This window comes from Hydra vulgaris, chromosome 09 (genome assembly GCF_038396675.1).
Source record: "Hydra vulgaris chromosome 09, alternate assembly HydraT2T_AEP".
Classification (NCBI taxonomy): domain Eukaryota; kingdom Metazoa; phylum Cnidaria; class Hydrozoa; order Anthoathecata; family Hydridae; genus Hydra; species Hydra vulgaris.
Window position 1 is genome coordinate 17524633 of NC_088928.1, and position 10788 is coordinate 17535420.

Sequence of the window (10788 nt, forward strand, 5' to 3'; positions counted from 1 at the left end):
TCCATGTTTTCGTTGGTTGCTTACACCATGTCTAAGTCCAACTATAGCAGCTCAGTGTCGATATAATATATCTTTAAGAAGAGCAAGGGTTTTAATTGCACAAGTGTTTGGAAGGTGGAAAAAGCGGTTTCGAATAACCCCAGAAAGAACCTGCACAATAATTGCTGCGTGCGCTGTATTTCATAATTTAGCAATAGAGTTAAACGGTGTCAACATAGATGACAATCCAATTGAAAATTATGAAAAAAACAGCACGAAAACTAGTTAAAGGAGCTAACGGAGTAACTTTAACTGAAAAATTATCGAAACAGTTAATAAACGGAGTCTAAACGGAAGGATTAGAATACCATTTACTTTCCTCCGTTTTATAACCGGCAGTTCAAAGTTTTTTTTCTTAACGGACACTCAAATTCACCGTTAGTTTAACGGAGAGTTGTGAATACGGCTGCTGGGCTTTACATTGGACACAAAAAATCAACATTATCAAGTTTTCAAACAACGATGAAAACTCTGATTGAATCTGGAATCTGGTATGCACATCCAAGTTTTATTATCCCGTTGTATAAATCCTTTGAAATTCCAACGCTAACTCAAAGTCTTCAGCTCTGTGAAAATTAAGATTTTTAAAATCAAAAAACTCGACAAACTTGGAAGGAATCCAGTCAAATCATTTTTTAATGTCTCCAAGTATGGTAAAAATTATAAACACTCTTTATTTAAAGGTCAGGAAATGTCAATCTGCGTACCATAAAACAAAATGAATCTATTTACCCGTCTTTTAAACAGTAAAGTAATTTTTGAAATCATTAAGCAGTTCAAAAAAAATTAAAAAAAAATAAAAAAGTTATTTTTGATATCAAGCAGTTTAATGTTGGAATGCAAGCAATACTTGCACGGGTAGCGTTATCAAATTACCATCATTTGATAATTTTAAAAATTCATTTCATTCATTTTTTCATTTTAAAATAATTTAACAATATTAACTTGGAATGTCAAAGAAAGTCTTGAAGGCCTCGTTGTTAAAAATTTCAATAATTACGATTTCTTTATCACAAGGGATCGTCCATAAATTACGCAGCGCAAAATTTATTTAAAAAATATCGGTAGGAGATCATTTTGCTCTTTTGCGCGGCGGTTTTCGCTGGACTTGCAAGGTATAAACATACTTGGTTTAACTAAAGACTCTGCGAAGGAAAACTTTCAATCCTTTGTCTTTGTCTATAAGTTTAATTTCGCGTTACGTAATCTATGGACGATCCCAAGCCCGAATTTCTGAAAACATTAAGCATAGCGTTCGGAAAGTTCTTTAAGTTTTTGATTTAGAAACCCACTTGTTAATTCCTCAATACGATTTTTCCAATTTTTGTCCATTATTTCTTTTTTAATGTCTTCTTTTATCATTCTTAAAGCTTTAATTTAAATGAGCAAAAGGAAATTTTTTTTTATGAAACCAAATTAACTTGTTAAATTCTTGTGAAATTAAATATTAAATTAAACAACTCATTTAATTCCTTTATGTAGATAACATACGCTTTATGTAGATAACGTAATCCAGATAGTTAAATACATAACGTGATGCGGAACCAGGATTAATTTTGACTATAGCTGTAGTGAAACCTGAGATCCTTGCACCTTCTTCAACCCCATTTCCTTATGGGATCTAAAAATCAAAAAGAAATTTAGTTTTTTAGCTTATAGATGTGTAATAACGCAATTCCTAACGTAAATAACACAGAAAAAGAGCTACACAAGTTGACTTGCGCGCCATAAGAGAGGAACGTGTCAAAATCAGTACTTTCTTGGCGAAATAACCTCATAATAATTTCTCTCTCTTTCTACACATATCTTATCCAGAACCAATATACCGCTTTCTCTTGTGTAAACAAAGTTATTGCGAATTCCATTCATTATAAAAACCTGTAATTTAAAAATAATAAACTTCCTTCCATAAAATTCAATCTTCATTTTTCAGAACTCACTGGTCTAAATGCAAACGATAACTACCAGCTCCTAGTAAACGTGTATAATGAAGCCATCGATGCGCCTATTGGGTCAAGTACATTAATGCACGTCGCGATACGCACAAATTACTCAAAGAATCACATCGCACCGCAAACAAAAACGTTACTAAAATGGTAAAATCTGCCAGGCACAACTACGAAGAGAAACTCGTCAGAGAGACCAGGTATACAAAGCAAACAGAGCATTAGGAACACTATTACATTACTAGAAACAGCTAAAAGCAACATTTATACCAATACCGGCGATATATGCTCACTGTTGAATAACTAAGGTTTAAATAATAACTTAAGGTTGAATAAATAAGGTTCGATGCCAGCTTTTGAAAGCCGTACTAAACCAATTTGTGTCGTCGACCCAGCAAGTTTTTTCATCGATATAGTATAAAAGTACTACAACCACCTTGATGAAAGAAAATTAAACGGCTACGACGGTTTACTTCCACAGGTCTTTAGTAAATGTGCAACTACCTTTGCTATACCTCTCTCGCTTCTCTATAAGTGCTCGTTCGCGACTGTTGTAGTTTTCGACCTTTTGAGAAAATGAAATATAACGCCTGTTTTCAAGAAGGTTTTTCAATACATGAAAAGTATATTTGGAACAATATTTATTTGAAATATATTTAGTGCGTTCATTTGTTTCAGTAAGGGTTGAGCATGAGTAAATTTGTTTTTGTTGTATACTAGTCTTGAAGCGTGTTTTTGACGTAAGTAAAGTGGTTCTTTGTAAAGTAAACCAATGTTCTTTGATATTTTTGTGTTTATGTAGTTTATGTAGGGTTTCCAGGAGACTCTCATTCAAAAATGTTAGTATGTGTGTGAGAAATATATCAAAATGTTTTTTCTTATATCTTTAAATTTAATATCTAAATACCTTTCTGATATTTCTAAATTAAATGTTATCTAATAAATAACCAATAAAAATCTTTTAAACATTTTAGAATATAAATTATTGGTGAAATTTTTTAAAATTTGAAAAATTTCACCTGAAATGTAATATTTAGAAAAAAGTTTTGATCACCGTTGTCACTAAAATAAATAAATGCAACATTTTAAAATTATGAAAGCTTCAATTCAATTTGACTGATTGTGTACAAAAAAAAAATAACGATATCAAATCCAACATTTAAAATGCAAGAAAATTGGACTTATCGAAACATTGAAAAAAACACACGAAACGCAACTGAAAAAAATATTTTTTAAGAACAGGAATTTAACAAATGTTGTTTTTGTCGTTAATCAATTTATAAAACAATGATATATTAACTACATGATATATTAACTACATGATATATTAACTACATGATTAACTTCGATCCGAAAAGTGAAACCGCTGCTGTTTACAAAACCACTTAATGGCGGATTAAATGTGTAAACAAATATTGTTTAACTTTTCTTTTCTTAAATGAAGTAAACATTTTTTAAGTATAAATACTATTTATGTAAAAGTGTTAAGAGGAAATAAGAATACTTGTAAAATAATAATTTATGACTCCTAAATTTGTTTTCGATTAGAAAGAGATTAAAGTTTTGAATAGAAAAGTGAAAAGACAGACGCTTTTGAAGCATTTTTATGAAAAATGACTTTTTAATGTTCATAAAAAAACGTTTATAAGTATTTTATAATTATTAAAATGTGTTTTTGAATTATCCTTAATTTATTATGAACTTTTGACTTGTATTTTTAACTTTTATTCCATATATCGGTTTCAGCTTTTGCTCTTTTTACAAATGGCGGAGTATATAAACAAAGAAATAGCAGCTGCACTTTTTGTCCAATAAAATTCAGCAAGTTACACATCTAGTTTATATAATATATCATTGATATAGAACGTAAGAGTAATTATAAACAAGAAGCCATTATAAAAAGTAGTTTCTCTTAAACTATATATAACTTGTTATCAATTTTTTACAAAAGCTTACTATGAAAATAACAAGAACTATTTTTATAAACATGAAAAATACAACATAGTAGCATAAAATAACAATAACTTGTCAAATAACTGTTAAAATCTATTTTATGTTACTAATAAACAAAGTAATAAACTATAGTATAGTATAGTTGTAAATTTTTTTTTTCTAATTTAATACTTCTTTTCCCTAACCGTTAGCAAAAAATCAAAAAATTAGAACTGAAGAGTTAAGAAAAAAAAAAAGAAATCAAAACTTTTAAATCATTGATGCTTTATAACAAAAAAATTTCAACCAAAGCTAATTTTCAGCCTCGTTACCAGGCTATTTCTTCTTCTTTTTTTACCATTTTTTAATATTTATAGGACTTCAAATAAAATTTTATAAACATTAATTACACTGTTAAATGCATATAACTAATGAGCTTAGAATTTCTTTTTTATTTTATTTTGTAGTATATATTTTGCTGAAGAGTTTCACGTAAAAAATATAAGACAATTTAAAAAACAGACTGGGACTCAAAGAGAATATTGGTGATGCAATGTCACCTAACTCTTTTCATTGAGCCTCTTAAAAAAATAGATATCGTAAAAAAGTTCTAATAAACTGCAGATATTAGTAGATGTAAAATTTCCAATTTAAATAACTCAAAGATTTATAATATATAAAACAATACATAAATAACTAAAAGAATAAACTAAAAGAATAAGTGTACAATTACTTCCTTCAAAGAATATAAAATAAAACTGTTTAGAAAAAATTCATCCGAATTATAAATCCTCAGAATTAAAAAAATGTGTTTTTTTATGCTTAAAACTTAAATGAGTTTAATGAATTTACCGTAATATCTTTTTTAGAATTTTTTTTTTTGGAAATAATTCCATATCTTAGGTTCTTTTTAATGCTATTGAAAACTCTGTATATTTATTTAATTTCTATGGCAATTTAAAGAAAATTGATTGATTTGCTCTTAGGAAATACTTTTCATTTATATTTTTTTTTAACTTACAAATAAAATTACCTGGAATGAGGTCATTTGTATATTTATACAAGAAAATTTGGTGAAGATAAATATTTATTTCATAAACATTTATCATTTTCATGTCTCTCATTATGGGTTAAGTGTGCCCCACTCGTATTTTTCCGTATATAATTCTACACGCATGTTTTTGAATACTAAGTACTTTTTTAAGTTTTGTAGATTGCGTACTACCCCATGTAATATTTGCATAATTAATGAAACAATTAATTAAAGAGAAGCATGTTAATTTTAGACATAGCATATTAAAATAAGGACAAACTCAATGCATTATACCGAAGATTTTACTAACTTTTAACTGTAAATATTTAATATGGAGAAATCAAGATAAATGCTTGTCAGCAAGTATTCCTAAGAACTTTATAGTCTTCCTGTTTCACATATTTATTATTTAGAAATAGGTATAGTAATTTCAGTGGAAGGTTTAGTTCTCGCGACTTTTTATGATATAATGTATACTTTGTTTTTTTAACGTTTAATAAGAGTTTATTTGTTGTAAACTAATCATTTATTTTATTAAATTTCGAGTGTATGTCTGCATAAAGTTGCTGGATATTATGTTTGAAAAGAAATAGATTTGTATCATCAGCAAACAAAATTTAGTTTAATTTGACTGATACATTTATTAAGTCGTTTATATAAACTAAAAATAAGAGAGGGCCTAATATTGATTCTTGTGGTACTCCACACTAAATTTTAAGAACTCCGTATTCCTTGTCTTGAACATACTGTTTTCTATCAGTAAGGTAACTGTTAATCCTATTGTAGTCCTTATTAGTTACCCCATAATACTCTAACTTTTCTAACAAGATTCAATGATCAACGGTGTCAAAAGCTTTAGATCAATAAGTATACGTTGGTAAATTTGTTTTCATTAAAGCCATTATTTATTTGATCAACTAATTCAATAATTGCATGTTCAGTTAAATGATTCTTATGAAATCCAAATTGTTTTTGATAGAGTAAAATGGGGTAATTTCGCCACTAATTCTTTCAATTTAAATAATTTAGATTTAAAACAATCAATTTTTTTTTAATTGTTAATAATACTTTTATAAACTTTACATACTTTAATTTTTTTTTAAATAATTAGAACAGAAAAAATTGGATGGCGAAGTTACCCCAATAAAATCTAGTTTGGGGAAATTTCACCTATGTTATTTACAACATAAATTTTTTTATTTTAAATTGTAAATCTTAAAAACACATTTACAATCAGTAAATTAAAAGAAATCTAAAAATGTTCAATAAGTTGGGGTATGGTAACCATGAGCGAGATCTCGTCTCGTTTCTCGTGAGAAATGGAACTTCTCGTGAGAAACGAGAAATAGAAAATTCTCGCGAGAAGTAGAATGAGACTTAAATATTATATTATTTTCCAAATTAAAAATTATTATAATTTACAAAATGCCTAATAATTTGTTTTTTAATTAATTAATATTTTGACTCCGTGATTTTAATAAATCTAATTAAAAATTTAATTTGTTTTTGACAAAAACAAATTAAATTTTTAATTAGATTTTTAATTAGATTTTTTTATTAGATTTTAAAAAAAAATCTAATTAAAAAATTTTAATTAGATTTTAAATATTTTTAATTAGATTTTAAATACAAAAACTTTTTGTATAAAATGGTGCACTTTCGACTTAATTTCATTAGTTTGCCAGTGGAATTCAACTTGACACATATTGTTCATATTGAAAAGAAATATTCTTGCCTCGTTTCAACGATCAAAAATGTCACCAAGAAAAAACAAAATCTGGAGATGTTTTCAAAAAACAATTGACGGTGCTGAATGCAAGGCGTGCAAAAAGTCTTTGAAAACAAAAGATGGAAACACAAGCGGACTTAATCGTCACCTCGAAAAAAAACACAGCCAAGATTACGTTGAGTATACTGAAAAAACTGACGACTCTCTTCTTCCTCCTCCTAAGAAGAAAAAAACGAACATTGGTCGAAATGCTTGAAACAAAGTCCAAATATGACAAAGACAATTCCTTTCAAAAACAGTTTGACTCTGCAATGCTGGATTACTTTTGCACTGATCTGGCATCCTTTTCAGCAGTCGAAGGAAAAGGTTTCAAGAAATTGTTTGACATTGCAAACCCTAAACTGAGCCTTCATCACAGAACATTATATTTAAGAAAGCTTTCAATTCGGTCAAGAGAAGTTCAAGCTGGAATGAAGAGCATAATAACGGAGATGACGCCAAATCTAAAAAGTGCTGCATTTACTTCTGACCTTTGGACTTCTAGAGCTCAGAACAGCTACATCTCTTGGACTTTTCATGCTATTGACGAAAATTGGAGACTACATCACTGGACACCCCATGTGCAACAGTTCCCAGGCAGACACACAGGTATCTTAATTGAAGGAAAGCTGGATTCTTTCTTAGAAGAACTAAATTTGCCTGCTGATTTGCCAATGTACTGCGTGAACGACCAGGCAAGAAACATGAAACTTGCAGTCAAATTGTCAAAGCGCCTTGACCAATACTTGTGCAACAATCATATTTTGCAATGTGCAGTTCGAGACTCATTTGGAATGACTGCTGGAATGAATGATGCGTTGCAAACATGCAAAGATTTGGCTTCTTTAACTCACCAGTCAACAGTTGCAGCTGAGTTGCTTGAATCAGAATCAGACGCTCAAGGAATCAATTTTAGACAGTTACGTCAATCTGTTGACACAAGATGGAATAGTGAACTGGATTGCATGGCTTCTGTCCTACATCTAAAGAGTGCAATTATCAGCTTATGTGCAAATGAAGATATTTTTTCTTCAAAGACCATCAGTGCATCACAGTGGAAATCAATCGAGGGAGCAGTAGAAATTTTGGCACCACTTAAAGAAGCTACAGAAACGTGGTCAGCTGAGTCTATTTCAACAATTAACACTGTCGCCGATTCTCTTTATTTAATCCATGAAAAAATTGATCAATTTATTGAGACGGATGGAAAAAATGGCTACGGTGTCTTGTATGCAATAAATTTGAAAAGCTGCATTGAGAAAAGATTTCCTCTTTGTGACAATGGAAACTTATTGAGTGCTGCAGCAAACTACTTAAATCCTGCTTTAAAGGGACTTCACTTGAAGCTCTTCAAAAAATTTCAAACAACAAAAGAATGGTTAGTCTCACAGGTTAAGGATAATGTTGAGTGCCAATCTGTTGCCAGAGTTCTTTCAGCAGATTTGTCCCCTAATTCAAAACTGAAGCGCAAATTAAACGTCAGACTTGAAACACAAGAGCCAACATCTGAACTGAATCCTATTTTGAGCGAAATGTGCCAGTATGAATATCTCCCTGATGCCAAAAAAGACTTTCCGATTCTTGATTGGCGGAAATTGCGTTCAAATACATTGCTAGAACTCTCTTCATTAGCTAGACAAATTTTAGCTATTCCAGCAAGTTCAACTAAATCAGAGAGAGTTTTTAGCTCAGGTGGAAATGTCGTCCGATCATCCAGACACAACTTACACCCAGAAAAAGTAGAACAAATCATCTTAATCAGAGAAAACATTGTCTTGTTGGAAAAGTTTGGCAAAAAAATTCTGAATTAATATTTGAAAAAGTTGTTTACATTTGATAAATGTCATTTGTGTCTATTTGTCAAAACCATGTTTTCATTTTTTTTTTTTACTTGGATTTTAATAAATTTGTTTTCAAAAATTGTTAAATTTCTCGTCTCGTTCTCAGTCTCACGAGAAGTACTAACTTCTCGTCTCGGTCTCGTCTCGGTTTGAAAAAACCTAGTCTCGCTCATGGTTAGGGTATGGCCATCGATACCGAGAGGTATCGGGGCATGTCCTCCTCTCCACCTTTTTTACTTATTTCTTTTCTTTTTTCTTTTTTAGAAATGTAGAACATTTTGAAAGCCGTGAAGACAGTCCTGGGAGGTCCTAGTTCTATACTGTCTCCTGATAATTTAAAGTTCCTATACTTCTCGTTCATACAAAGCTACTACATATACGCTAATGTTGCATGGGCGAGTACTCATAAATCCAAACTAACCACACTATATCGAAAACAAGAACATGCTGCAAAAATAGTTGTTAATAAGGATAGACTCTTGCATGCTGAGCCACTTTTAAAAAATTTGAAAGCATTAAATGTGTATGAAATCAATAATTCCAAAATTGGTTATTTATGCTCAAATATAAATTTAGACTTTTTCCTTCTCACTTTTCAAAGAATTTCTTCCAAAATAGCAAAAATAGATACCATACCAGAGAAACGGGAGACTTCAACGTACCTTTTAAAAAAACTAATCTCTCGCGCTTTTCCATTTCAAACCGTGGTCCTTGTCTATTTAACAAATTAATCTCCAAAAATGCTCAACTGGAAAAATCGAATAACTTAAATGCTCTGAAAATGTTATTAAAAGATCTGATTTTAAACACTAACAACTTTATGAATTTTTATTAACCCCAAAACATTTAAAACTATGTATAAAACTAACTTTGTTTCGAAACCAATGTAAACTTTTATAACTCTAAAAACTCTAAATAACTCAAAAACAACAATAACAAAAAAACAAAAATAAATATTTGGCTTATTTATCAACACTTAAACGAATATATATTACCTATTTAGCAAATCGTGTACCTACTTATATTTATGTGTATTGAAATAAAATTAAAAACTTCTTTTTGTCTGCATTCTTTGTTTTTTACATTTTTATTTTCTTTCTGCCAAAACTGATAACATTTTTTTTGAAATATAAACTTATTTTAACGCAAAGCGGTTTCTTGATGACAAGACCATCCGTCTTCTGCAAGTTTTCCCGCGTTCTTTGAAGTAATTTCTAATACTTCATAGTTTTATTTTATATATTTTTTGTATAACGTAACTTTGTGATTTCTTTTTAATTTTACTTACTCTGTAAAGATTCTATTATATATTATGAATTTGTAAAGATTAAAAGAACAAAAAAATTAACAAAAAGACGAGTTCAGCTCATTAGAGAGCATCATAACCCGCTTTGCAGACCAAGTGTAAGTGATTTTAAGAAGAACGAAGGAATTAGAGTGAAAGTCAGAAGAAGTCGAGTTAGAAAAATAGCATAGAGAAAGTGGGCAGATATTGCACTAGATGTTAGAATGCGCAATATTAATTTTAATATATTAATTTTATTTTTTATTACAAAATAATAAATATTTACAATTTTTTTAAAAATTACATTAACTCAGGTTTTATATCGTTTTACAATACATAACTTTTACAAATGTTCATTTATATATACTTTTTCTATTTTTTATTTATTTTATTATATATTTTTTATGTTTTTGATTTTTATATTTTTTTGTGTTTTTCGATTTTATATTTTTTTTTGGTTTTTCGATTTTATATTTTCTTGTATTTAATTTTCCAGCCGTGTGCGGATAGAAATTAAGAGTTTAGATAAAGTTACGAGAGGAGAATAATCAACATAGGTTAAAGAAAGTTTTTTAAATAAATTTAAAAAACTTATCAAATCACATTTGTTAATTATAACATTATTTAAATTTTTGATATGCAGCGATATGTTTAAAATTGGTATGGTGGTTTATTCTCCTCCAGCTAATTGCCATACGGAGACCACTATACCATGGCACGCAGAGACATGTTCAGCCCCTAGTAGGGGAGCGTCATTACCGCTCTACGGCCAAGAGTAGAGTGAGTTTTGGAAGAACGAAGATATGTTAGAATGAAAGATAGAAGAAGTCGGGTTAGAAAGATAGCATAAAGAAAAGCGGACAGAAATTGCACACGATGTTAGAGGGTGCAATCGGTGGAAAACATGCTGAAATTAGGTTAACCTAATGACAGCAATTTCACGT